Below are 13602 nucleotides of genomic sequence, written 5' to 3'. Positions count from 1 at the left end.
TGTCATAAATATGAGTCAGTGTGTCCAAATTTTGATCACGTGACCACAGGGGTGCGGCAACGGTCGCTAAGTGTAAAAAATGGTCCTAAGTTACTTTTCTATCAGTGCTGCTGTAAATTGGAAACGGCCATTAAAGGAACTGCTGTTGTAAGTCGAGGACTACCTGTACAATTAACAACAGCAATTGGGACTGGCATTTCTGTTGCTAAGCAACGGAGTTATATAGGACGACTTCATGTGACTCAACGGCTTAGGGATAGAAATCCCAGCACTCCCCATTGCTGCTGTTAACTGAATCCTTGCTTTTTAAATTAAATATATAACACTGTATGCTGGATTTTTTTTAAAGGTTAGTTAAACTGGGAAGTTGAAAAAAAACAACACAACCCCATTCCTGAAAAATGGCAAATCCCTTCCTTAGACAAGAAAACTATATGAAGTGATGAAGTACAGGTAGTCCTCGACTTACAACAGTTCACTTAGTGACTGTTTGAAGTTACAGTGGCACTGAAAAAAAATGCCCCCCAAGCCTCAGCCGGGCAAGACACCTGCCTGATGTCTTGCAAGATCCTGATCCAAGCTATTCCCAGCTTGGTCCCTCTCAGCCCTGAGCCTCGATAAGGTAAGGAACTTAGTTTAGTTTAGTTTATTAGACTTATATACCGCCCTTCTCCCGTAAGACTCAGGGCGGTTTACAAGGTTTTTTAAAAGAAACAATATCACAATTACAAAATTTAAAACAATTAAAATGATTACGTATATTAAACCTTGAATATAAAAATGTTAATTAAAAACCAATTAAAACCCCAATTAATACCCTCAGTCCAGGCCAGAAAGCTCAAAGAGCCAGGTCAACTGCCTCTTTTTAGACCTCACCCCTCTCTGTCCTTTTAGCTGCATGCCTGCCAGTTGCTGCCAGCTGTTTCCCCCTCCGAACCCTGCCCACCGCCACCGTGCCCACAGCACACCATGCGCCTCTCTATATCACCCAGGGCCTTCCTTTGCATCGCGTTCATTTGCACCAGTGTAGGTGGGACTTTTTGCGTGAGCTGACCGGGCTCTCCATTTGTGCGTCAGCCAGGGCTTCAGTTCAGGCCACCCTCAGGGCATTCTCTGGCGAACGAAGGCTGATGTGTGAAGAAAGGCCTCCGTTAGACCAGCACAAAAGAAGAAAGGGGCAAAAGAAGGGCCCAGCTGGTTCACTAGCAGCGCACGGTTTGGCAGATGTGGTGGTGGCGGTGAGCGTAGCCAGATGGTATGGCAGCTGACCGCCATGGCTAGGAAGGCAACCAAAAGGCAGGCACAAATGTGACTGGGCCCAAACATTGTTCACATGACTGTGGAGACACCACAGCTGGAACTTCAAGGACTGATCATAAGTCCCGTTGTTCAGCACCATCGTAACTGATGGTTGAATGATTGGATGTTAACCAAGAACTACCGGTAGATGCTATAAGGACGGACGTGCAGGGCCTACTGAGGAAAAATAAGGATGTTTTTCCGGCTTTCTAGATAAATTACTGACCTTTTTTGCTCAAGAGGAGGGAAAAAATAATAATCAAGTAATCTCGAGTCCCTGCTCCTCTTTGAATTGTGAATCTTTTATCTGAGCATTTAGAATCCGAAATACTAAGAGTTCTGGGAATTTTAGCACAGAATTCTGACTTGTCTAGAATACTATTTTTTTTTAAAATTTGAATAAGGAAATCTAACCTGACCGCTCAGATTTAAACCAGTTCTGGTTTTTCAACAGTCAAAAGTACTCATCTGGCCATAAAAGAGTTTTCGCTTGGAGGTTATCTCAGATCTATATGTAGGATCATTGTTTCCGTTTATGAATTTTCCAGGAACTTCTAAAAATGGCTGCCTTTGCTTTTTGTCTACGGCACAGCGAACATGTCCTCCTGGGCGATCGTTTGTTTGGGGCCATGTGGCTGCTGCTGCTGCTGAAAACAATCTTCCTTCACACAGGGGGTTTCGACAGGTTTGAATCAGATTTTGCAAACCTACAATTCTAGAAATGTCAAACCCACAAGATCTGAAGCAATTCACTGTGTATATAATCTACCAACTAAGCCCCAATGTTAAAGACTACTGAGTTTCAATCACAAGTAGAGGCACTACTCTTAACTGGCCTGAGTTACTCGGAGGAGGGTGCTTAAAAAGAATGGGACCCTAACATTTAAAACCAAGATTTTAGAAGAGTTTACGCCTTGATCCGTTCACTCTGTGTCTGCTTAAAAGATAAAGGTAAAGGTTCCCCCGCACATGCATGCTAACCGTTTCCGACTCTAGGGGCCGGTGCTCATCTCCGTTTCAAAGCCGAAGAGCCAGCGTTTGTCCGAAGACGTCTCCGTGGTCATGTGGCCGGCATGACTAGACGCCAAAGGCGCACGGAACGCTGTTACCTTCCCACCGTAGTGGTCCCTATTTTCCTACTTGCATTTTTACGTGCTTTCGAACTGCTAGGCTGGCAGAAGCTGGGACGAGTAACAGGCGCTCACTCTGTTACGTGGCACTCAGGATTCGACCCGCCAAACTGCCGACCATCTGATGGACAAGCTCAGCGTCCTAACCCACTGTGTCCCTCTGTGTCTGCTTACCTTCTACCTAACGCCCCCTTCCGGCTCCCAGTGGTTTTATTTTCAAGATGGTTAAGGTTGGATTTCATAGTTTCTGAAGTGAGTGAACAAATGAAGCATAGAATTCCTCTGCTCATTGGACAGAAATCTGTTCCTAGCTAATCATACATTTTGACCACAGCAACGAAACAGTGAAAGGAGAAGAAAGGGTTATTTTTTGTTTTAAAAAACAGCTTGCCATGAGATGGATCAAATCCTTCATTCTTGGCCATTAAGCACTTTCTTATGCCTTTTCCCATGCAGAAAAATCCCTTGACTTGTATGGTCAAAATAGCTCCATCAACATGCCAGGGCGGTATAGGGATTCTTAAGGGAAACCAAGATTTCTACAAAAGAAAATGAAATCTTAAACCAAACTTCACAAATGCAAGGCAGCCCACAAATGAAGGCTGAACCTGCTCAATTATTCCAAGATGCTTAGGTAATGGTTCCGACAGGGCCAGGGGAAAGTAGGAAAAAATGAATGTAGAAAGGAATTGAACAGGGTATGGTGGAGAAAGAGTGCTGGAGAACCAAATCACTCCATACGGCCATATTTTCTTGCATGTACCAGCTGTGATTTTCAATATAACTATTACTATTCAAATCAGTGGAAATCGCTGTCTACTAAATTCAGCTGATTTGTGCAACTGTATCTCCTATTATGTACTGAATGCTTCTTCCCAAGTCTCAATTTCTAGGCAGAAGAAAGCAAACACAGAGTTTAGAAACTGATGAATATGCTCTTGAGTTATGCTGGATTCATATAGTTTTCTTGACTAAGGAAGGGATTTGCCATTTACTTTTTCAGGAATGGGTTATTTCCCCCCCCCCAACTTCCCAGTTTAACTAGCCTTTTTAAAAAAATCCAGCATACAATGTTACATATTTAATTTAAAAAGCAAGGAATATTTTCTCCAAAGGTTTCCAGAGAAAGCATTGTGAGAGGGGAAAAAGAGAAGGTGGAAATCGGACAGGATCTAACGTAACTGGACCACAACTCTCTTCTATGAGCTGACTCTTAATTAAAAATCCTACGCACACATATTCTTCTGTTTTGAGCAAGTAAAGAATCATAAGAACCTAAGAAGGGACCTTAAAAACACAAGCCACAACTTAGAATTAATTCCACCAATTTCAAAGTGGTCTAATCCAAGGGAAAACATAAGGAATGCTTATTTCCATGTATTTCAGAAATGGCACGCAACTTCTGATTAGCTGAATGAAAGGGTGCCGATCTCAGTAGATTGGTTGGTACTCTCTATTATGAGTTTTATGCCAGTCTTCCCAGACTTGGGACTATCCAGATGTGGTGACTCCCAGAATTCCCCAGTTCGTAAGGCTGTTACCGAGAATTCGGCTGCGGACGTTTGCTTAAGTTTTCTATCAAGAGATCCTGGGAAAAGGATACATACGTATTTCATCCCAAAGAGATCCCAAGTGATCTGCTGAAGATGGAAAATACAGCAACTGAATTCCCAACTTAATAACAGAGAATTCCCCAAGAAACAGACAGATTCTGCAAGCATTCCCACCTCTTTAAGCCAGTGCTTAAAGCAGGCAAGCAAGATTTTTTACAAGCTGGAGATTGGGGGTGGGGGTGGAGAAAGTGGGGGGGGGGGAGAGAAGAGATATGATTAAAATCCACAGGGCTGATTGGAAAACCATCAAAAGACACTCCACCCACTGAATGTGTGTGTACAAGATCTTCAGATACACCCTGTCCTGAATAGCTGTGCTTGGTTTTCCCATGCAGAAAATAACAAAGCCAGAACCAGACTGTCTGTTAACAACGCTGATCGCCTGATCTTAAACTTGGTGCAATGCAAATTATGCAATAATTACACCAGCTGATGTTGAAAGCAAAAGCAGGTGTGTGTGCTGGGACAAGACAATCTAGGGTGGGATGGGACTTCACCCATGTATCCCACTCAGTTGTAGCTTCGAACACTCCCCTTCCCCCTTATTTCACTCATCGGACTGTTAAGCATTTAAATGGCATTTGTGTTTAGTGTAATGCTAGTTATCTGCTTTGCGGGATGCGGTGGCTCAGTGGGTTAGGACGCTGAGTTTGTCGATCAGAAGGTCAGCAGTTTGGCGGGTCGAATCCCGAGTGCCGCATTACAGAGTGAGCGCCTGTTACTTGTCCCAGCTTCTGCCAACCTAGCAGTTCGAAAGCACGTAAAAATGCAAGTAGAAAAATAGGGACCACTACGATGGGAAGGTAACAGCGTTCCGTGCGCCTTTGGTGTCTAGTCATGCCGGCCACATGACCACGGAGACGTCCTCGGACAAAAGCTGGCTCTTTGGCTTTGAAACGGAGATGAGCACCGGCCCCTAGAGTCGGAAACGACTAGCACGCATGTGCAGGGGAACCTTTACCTTTTACTAGTTATCTGCAGGACACATTTCTATTTTGTTAGCCACCAAGAGAAAACAGATAGAGGGGTAGATCAGAACACTACTTTTGGTGGTGGTGGGGAGGCAGGGTGGAAGGAACTAGGACAAAACTAAAACTGTTAGTTTATACGAGAGTTTATCTCAATTAGCTTCAGTTAAAATCATTATACATAGAATGAAGGCTACTGCTAAGTTTGTAAAGCCGCCCTGAGTCTTCGGAGAAGGGCAGGATATAAATGGAATTTTAAAAAAAATTATCCCGTGTACCGAATAATTCCTCTTTTTCTGCTTTGTGCCAAGAAAATTACATTTACGGTTACATATACACTGATCAGGCCACAGGAGCTGAGCCTGAATTGAAGGAGACTTCATCATGCTCTACAGTGCTTTGGAAAAATATTTCCAGGAAGGCCAAAGAAAAGTATTGAGAGGTGACCCTACTCCTGTGCCATTTGGTCAGATTTTAGGATAACTTTATCCCTTTCTCAGAATTAACCAATGCCCGAGCAGCATAAAGCTAAAAAAAAAAATGAATCCAATAACCATCATTAAATGGTTATATTATCTTCTCCAAGGTGTAACCTTCCTTCTTTGGATATTTGGGCTTCCTTTAAATTTACAGTATGTTGCTTTTGAGTCGAGGACAATCTGTAGCTCAGCTGCCATGGGAGACTCACCTGGTTATTATAAAATGGTTTCTTTGGTGGACATGGCTGACCTCTGTCGTAAAAAGATACATTAAATTTTGCCACCTTCAGCTCTCTTAAAAATCACTGTCACTAGCAAACCACAGAGATTTAAAAAGGGTCTAAAAGGTAAAGTCTTATTCCCAGCAACGAGATATTTTTCCAGTTTTAGTTTCCAAAAAAGAGGCATGTATCATTCCCTTTTTCTGAAAGCATTCAGGAAGCAAAACATTTTTACGGATTCCAAGTCATTAGTAGATGACTTGGCTTTGAAAGAGGGATCTACAACTACCTTTATTAAAAGTAGGCACCCTGACTGGATGGTTTGCTGAAAATGAATAAAATGAACTGCTGATTTCTGGATTTATAGATTAAAAAGAAATGTTTATGAGAAGAGAACTGTGATATGCAAAATGAAAGAGTGGAGATTGCTGCAGGTAGCAAAAATGTAGCAAAATTCGCTATATTTGTAACTGTTCAAAAGAGAGGGAAATCCCTTCTTTAGATCTCTTTTTCTTGCTATTTTCTTATTCTCAACTTTTTTCTTTTACCCTTTAAAAACTTTTCCCCCCCTCTTCTTCTGTTCCTGTAGTTTTAAAAAATCTTTGTAAAATCTTCTTTTAATAAAAAAAATATTCATTAAAAACGTGTTGTTGCTATTTGCTGGTATGTGAAAAACATGGCACTTAATCATAAATTCTCACTTTAATCATCGGAAGGTCACACACACAGTTTGCCTGCTTTAGGCCAATCTCAGCTAAACTATACAGTAATACTGCATGTGAGGATCATGATAGAAAAGACCCAGAAAACAGAGAACAGTGTAAGAGCACATCGGAAAGAAAATTACATTTGCACACATATACAGACCCCTTAGTTAATGCACCAAACCACAGTTTAAAGAATATGTCACGTAAGATGAATCCAAACTTAATAATCAGCCACAACTATGATTACAAACTGTAATTGTTGGGGGTTCATTCAACATACTAAGCCAAATCATGTCACAGTTTAGTGTAAATTGTTGATCTTAGCTCCAGATCCTCAATCATATACACGCCATCCTACAGGAAAAATAACTACTTTGCACACATATAATATTTTTAAAAATCTCAATGTAGAAAATATTTGTGGTCTCAAGCAAAGAACGAGAGAGAAGAAATCACATCAAGGCGATTTATTCAGATTCTAATTGCTTTTATTCAAAGAACTAGAGGTCAAATAATATAGTACTGGAGTTGTAAAATTCTCCCATTTATTACAAAATGACAAGAACATTCTGTAGGGAATAGAAGATGGATGCTTTGATCAGTATTTGCCTATTGCAACTGCCAAGAAAGGATTACTCTCATGTGAACCATTGTACTGTAAACATGTCACATATTTGTAGAATACGCCAAAAAGCTTTTGCAACCTTGTGATACAACCTTTAAAATCCTCTCCCGTGTGGTGCTGAAATTCTGCATTTGTACTGCTGTTGCAAGACGGCTTATCTCTGGAGTCACCCATAGAATAAATTGGGCATGAAAGATGAAGTTTAGGAATGTGTGATCATCCACGTTCTTACGTGGAAAGTAAACAGACCCAAACTTCCTAGTCTGATTCCCAATAGCTCATTACAGGTAGTCCTCAACTCATGACCACAATGGTGTCCAAAATTAATGCTGCTAAGTGAGACATTTGTTAAGTGAGTTTTGCCCATTTTATGCCTTTTCTTGCCAAATTTGTTAAGTGAGTCACTGCAGATCTTAAATTAGTGACATGGTTGTTAAGCGAATCTGGTTTCCCCATTGACTTTGCTTGTCAGAAGGTCGCAAAAGGGGATCAAGTGACCCCGGGACACTGCAAACGTCATAAATATAAATCACATGACCATGGGGATGCTACAAAGGTCATTAAGAGTGAAAAATGGTCATGAGTCTCTTTTTTCAGTGCCGCTGTAACTTTGAAGGGTCACTAAATGAACTGTTGTAAGTTGAGGACTACCTGTATAAATAAGGAGGCTGCCTGCTGTGACTCTGGGAGATTTAACTGAATCAATTAACTAAACATTACAAATGTTCTACAAGTCTTTGCTGTAAACAACCTTGTAACCCATTGGGTCATCCTTTGAGAGAAAGGTAGTAGAGTTTGATATGACTAGAATGGACATTCAATTTTAGGCTGAATATATATATATATATATATATATATATATATATATATATATATATATATATATATATATATATATATATATATATATATGAAAAATAATTGTAGTAGCAAACAAACTTCAATAGTAAGTTAATTAGCTGAATAGATAATCAGAATGGCCATGTGTGGGTAAACAAGCAAGGCAAGTGGGAATGACTTCCAACTTCCCACTGGCTTCCCCACTGACTTTGCTTGTGGGAAGCTGGTAGGGAGCATCAGAAATCATGATTGGCTGACTGCTAGAATGCTGCAATGGCCACAAATTTGCAATTAAAACTAGCATGGACATCGTGGGAATTTCAATTCCACAGGAGTAACGGGGCCCGGATTTTTAACACATTCTTTAAGGTAGTAGATTTTAGGTACCTCGATTCAAAAATTGTTGTAGTATAATGCATTGTTTGGGTCAGACAAACTTTTCCACTTGTTTCCCACATTGTTTTATTCCTCTTTATTCTTCCACCATACTCTGTTCAATCTAAAAATTTACCTTCCTGCTTCTAATTAAATTCTAACAATGTGGGGATCTAATAGTATTGCAATCAACGGCAGATTTATTATCTTTATCTTACATAACACTAAAAACTTTTCAATGCTGTTAGAATTCTACATTATTTTTATTACAGCTATCACCATTTTCAGCTTGTTTGCTGTCTTTTTCCTCCATATTAGCTTTTCCAATGTAACATTTAAAATCTGTACATCATACTGAGAACTGCAGCTTTGGGGTGATTGGAATTTCAGAAAATAACTGCAACCTAACTTCATTGCTTGCAATTCTCCCTCTGGTATTTAAGAAGTGTGTATATGCTTGCAAACGAAGGACAGAAATTCTTAATCCTTGAAAGCATTTGTCATTATATATTTGTTAGCCTTTGATTTTCCTGCAATAGACAAAACTAATCATCCCTAGAGAACAGCTGACTTAAGCATTACCCATGAAACCCTCAATTTAAACCTCTAATTAAAGTTTGCATGATAAGACAGATTAAAAAGATAACGTCAAGCTTCAAACTAAAATCTGTCGTATATCGGTAGAACAGTAAAAAATTTTTTAACATAGCTGATGCTCTTTTGCCAAGCAGCAGGGTGGGTGGGTGGAAACAACATTCAAACTTCCCCAGGTTGTTTTACATGTATGTCTCACCAATTACTTCTCCTACATAGTCTCACCAATTAATTCTCCTATAAACTGGGCCAAAGTTTATCACTTGAAAGAATAACTCTTGAAAGCTTTGCACTAATAACACAAGAGATGCCTCTGCCGATACCTGTGAGCTGGCTTAATCAGGGTACCAGACCTTTGTGTATTGCTATTACTCCCAGTTGTATCAACAGATGACTTTTACACAAGAAATCTAGTTAGACTCTCAGGGGTTTAAGTATGCAAAGCAGTTTAGACCAGTCACTGTATTTCATCTGGAACACAAAAGACAGCATAGCAACATACATTCCATGACCAATGTGACTCATATGCTATTTTTCCCTCTGCACATGTGAACATTTCAAATCATGCTTACTTTTGCCTAGCTGGGTAGAAGAAAAAGCGGCATTTTCAAGAAGCCATTTCAGTGTGTTAAAAGCAGGCAAAACATGGGCAACACAAATTATGGCTTAGTGAGATACATGAACCCAATGTTGGTGTTTGGTTATAGTGTAGAACTAAGGCTTTTGAGATTAAAAAAATAAAGATTGAGTTGGTCTTTGCTCCTAATGACCACATGGACAAGTTTGCCTGAAAAAAATATCAATTTCTTTGCTTGCTTGTGGATTTATTGTTGTTCCTGTCTCAGTCTGTCCTACAGCCTTGGGATTTCCTGGGCTAGCAGTGCATTCCCCAAGTTTTTCTCTCCTTAGCCTTTCCAAGGTCAATCAAGGTGAGTTAAAGGTAACTTCAAACCTAATAAAGTTCCATGTAGAACTTCAGAGTACCTCTGCAGAGACCACAACTTAAGACTGTGTGGCTAAGAGTGAATATCCTGAGCACCATGAAGAAATACATATAATACATTCCTGAAAGGAAATTCCATTTAATACGCACTCTTTAAATACTATACAATGTAACTCCATCTAATTTTAACAGTTTAAGGCACAGAGAGCCAAGAGTCTGACAACGATTCTGCAATTCAACATTCATATTTGCAATACAGCGGCAGGAGAGAAAAAAAAGCTTTCTTAGTAGAAAAGCTTCTAAATTCTAGCAGGTTTAGTTCTGTTAATGCTTCTGTGCTCAGTCTGAATATTGATCTTTTGAGAAGCCCTTTCACAGATATATTAGCAACTAGGACAAAAGCTTTATCACTTTAATCTGCTTTTACAGAAACATGAGAGTTTCCCAAGAGTCTTTCTTAGCCTTAGGAAATAATAATAATAATAAAAGAATCTACATTGTGAAAGTGACACTGAACTTTGCTCCTGCTGACAAACAGGATAAATAGGGCAGGGGGGGGGGGAAAGAAAAGAAAAAAGGAGGAAATCTGAAGTAGAGAGAAAAACGAGAAGAAAATAAAGCCTCAGATTGCTGAGTCATTAATAATCTAAGGGAAGTGTAAAAGTTTTCTTTATGGCAAACCCAGCATCAGGCTGTATGTGGCGTTTTCTGGCGATCCAAGAATAATTATGGGATGAACTGTTGAGAAAAGGTGTTAACCCAAATAAGAATTCAACTAAAGTGGTTCATTTTTGGCCACTGGGTTCAGTCAGAAACAAATCGCATCCAAAAAAAACCACCCCAAACCCCTTAATGATATAACCCAGGGGTAGGCAACCTTGGCTCTTTTATGACTCATGGACTTCAACTCCCAGAATTCCTGAGTCAGCTATGCTGACTCAGGAATTCTGGGAGTTGAAGTCCATGAGTCATAAAAGAGCCAAGGTTGCCTACCCCTGATATAACCTAATAAAGATAAATAAATAGGTATCCACTGCCCCCCCCCCCGCTATGTTCCCCTTTCCCTTCTAAACTTAATAACCCCCCCCCCAAAAGGAGACGCTCCAAATTCTTCCTTTTCTCCTTTATTTATTTAATAAAGAGGTGACTGTCGTTCGCCATTCGATTGCAAATGACGGTCACCCCTTAATTAAATAAATAAAGGAGAAAAAGGTGGGGGTTGGGGGAGGGGAAAGAAAAAGAATTCGGAGCGCCTCTTTTTCACCCGAAGAAGCCCTTCAATTCAATTCAAAAAATGGGACGGGGTTGGATTTTATAAATGGACTTTTAACTTTTAATCTGTATAAATTTATTACGGGCACTGTTGAATTACTTTTGAATAATTTTTTTTTAATTTTTGTATCTTGTTTTTATGTATTGCCCTGTTCACCGCCCTGAGTCCTTCGGGAGAAGGGCGGTATACAAATTAAATTAATAAATAAATAAATTAATCAAATTCTACTGGTCTACAACCTCCGTTAATTCCCAGGAAGCCTGACCGATGGCCAGCAAATTTGGGGGAATTTTCCTCCCAAGAGGCCTCCGGAACGGTTTCAGATCGGGGTGGGGTGGGGGAGAGAGCCGACAAGAAGACCCAAGAGCGGTATCCGAAAGCCGCCCTTCGTCAACCCCCTCGCGGGACGGTGCGACACAGCTCGGGCGAGTTGGGTCTGGTCCCCGAAACCCCGATCGAATCCAGACGTGTACTCTTGCCCGCAGCCAAATCTTCCCCCACCGGGTCCTTCAGCAATGCGAGGCGGGGAAAAAAAAAAGAAAGAAGGCTGCTTAACGCCGTAGCTCGGCCGGGCGCCCTCTTCCCGTGCTCTTGAGCCTCTCGCTAAAAGCCAGCGGGATTACTCGCGAGCAGGTGCCCCCGAACGAAGGGAGGGAAGCGGAGCGGAGGAAAGGGAAGGAAGCTTAAAGCCGCAACCCTGCAGCGCTCTCCCGCGCCGGAAGAAGCCGCCGAGACTTACCCGGCCGGAGAAGCGGAGGCGGCGGCTGTTTGCGCAGCGCTGGGGGAGAGCGAGAGAGAGCGAGAGAGAGAGAGAGAGAGAGAGCGGGCAAGCAACGACCCCCCGTGCTCGCCACCGCTGCCAGTCTTGCTCGGCCTCCCCGGAGGCTCCTCCTTCCCGGGTCAGCGGGGGCGGACCAAGACAAGCAGCTGCCCCGCCTCCCCGTCGGGGTAAAAAGCCTTAAGTCTCTGCGCTCCCCTCGTCCTCCCCCCCCCCCGTAGAATAGACCAGGGGTAGGCAAGCTTGGCTCTTTTACGATTCGTGGACTTCAACTCCCAGAATTCCTCAGCCAGCCGTGGCTCAGCTTGGAAACCTCTCCCTTTCCCCCTCAGCGTGGCTGGCTCAGGAATTCTGGGAGTTGAAGTCCACGAGTCGTAAAAGAGCCCAGGTTGCCTAGGTTGCTGAGCCCAGGTTGCTGAGTCATTAATAATCCAAGGGAAGTGTAAAAGTTTTCTTTACGGCAAACCCAGCATCAGGCTGTATGATTATGGGATGAACTGTTGAGAAAAGGTGTTAACCCAAATAAGAATTCAACTTCAGTGGTTCATTTTTGGCCACTGGGTTCAGTCAGAAACAAATCGCATCCAAAAAAAGTCCACGAGTCGTAAAAGAGCCCAGGTTGCCTACCCCTGGAATGGAATAACAGAGTTGGAAGGGACGGTAGGTCATCTAGTCCAACACACACACTCCGTCCCCCTTTGCTGATCGGAACGCCCGCTTGGCTTCTCCTGCGTCCTAATCCCGAGTCTTGCAGCTGCGCGTCTGAATCGGCGAAACCGACTTTCCTACGGCATATCTCTCTCTCTCTCTCTCTCTCTCTCTCTCTCTCGCTCTCGCTCTCTCTCGCTCTCGCTCTCGCTCGCTCTCTCTCTCTCTCTCTCTCCCCGTGTTTTCGAGAAAAGGGGAGAGTCAAGATGCTAAAGCAGTGATGGAGAACCTTTTAGAGACCGAGTGCCCAAACTGCAACCCAAAACATCTCGGGACAATAGAAGAGAACATCCGTGGCTCGGGACTGACGTGCGGGGTTGCCATAGTGCTGTCTGAGCTTGTTCGCAGAGGTTTCATTACCCAACTAGGTAATTGATTGGGCAATGAAACGTCTGCGAGCAAACAGAGCAACAACAATTCCATAGGCGTATTCTGTAATCTGAAGACGATTTTAGTGAGCATTAACACGAATCCATTCAGCTGAGGTCAGTGACGGGAACTCATCAAGACACGCAGTGCTAGGACTCGAACCACTGGAGCAGAAACCATCTCCGGCCTCATTAAGCCACTGAGCACCTCTAGCAAGCAATAAAAGCCCTTCAACTGACTCATTAGGAATCAGTCCTTATTTCAGCTTTCCCCCACGCTGAGATGTAGTGCTCTCCTCCACCTGTCCTTGTAAGGACCAATAACCACCACCATTATTATTATTATTATTATTATTATTATTATTATTATTATTATTATTATTATTATTATTATTATTATTATTATTATTATTATTATTATTATTATTATTATTATTATTATTATTATTATTATTTCAGCTTTCCCCCACACTGAGATGTAGTGCTCTCCTCCACCCGTCCTTGTAAGGACCAATAACTATATCCACTGGACATTTGATGTTCATGGTGCTGATTTCTTATCTTGCTTCTCTGTCAGGTGATGGCAGCTACCTGACATCCTTCAGGGTAGTAAGTGGCAAAGTAACTGTGAGAGGGATCTCAGAGTCCTAGTGGATAATCACTTAAATATGAGCCAACAGT

At 41.9% G+C, this 13602-nt stretch overlaps 1 protein-coding gene across 1 annotated transcript in view; it reads right to left on the bottom strand.

Annotated features, from left to right (window-relative positions):
- Positions 1-12018, bottom strand: part of ACO1 (aconitase 1) — a 60323-nt gene extending 48305 nt beyond the window's left edge. The window contains exon 1 of the mRNA XM_081317145.1: positions 11807-12018. The gene's annotated coding sequence lies outside the window, so the exon portion shown is untranslated. The remainder of the gene's footprint in view (positions 1-11806) is intronic.
- Between the last annotated feature and the right edge of the window lie 1584 nt (positions 12019-13602).

Source organism: Vipera berus, assembly GCF_964194415.1.
Source record: "Vipera berus genome assembly, chromosome: 2".
Classification (NCBI taxonomy): Eukaryota; Metazoa; Chordata; class Lepidosauria; order Squamata; family Viperidae; genus Vipera; species Vipera berus.
Note: the sequence above shows the minus strand (reverse complement) of the source record. Positions and strands in the feature narration are given on the sequence as shown.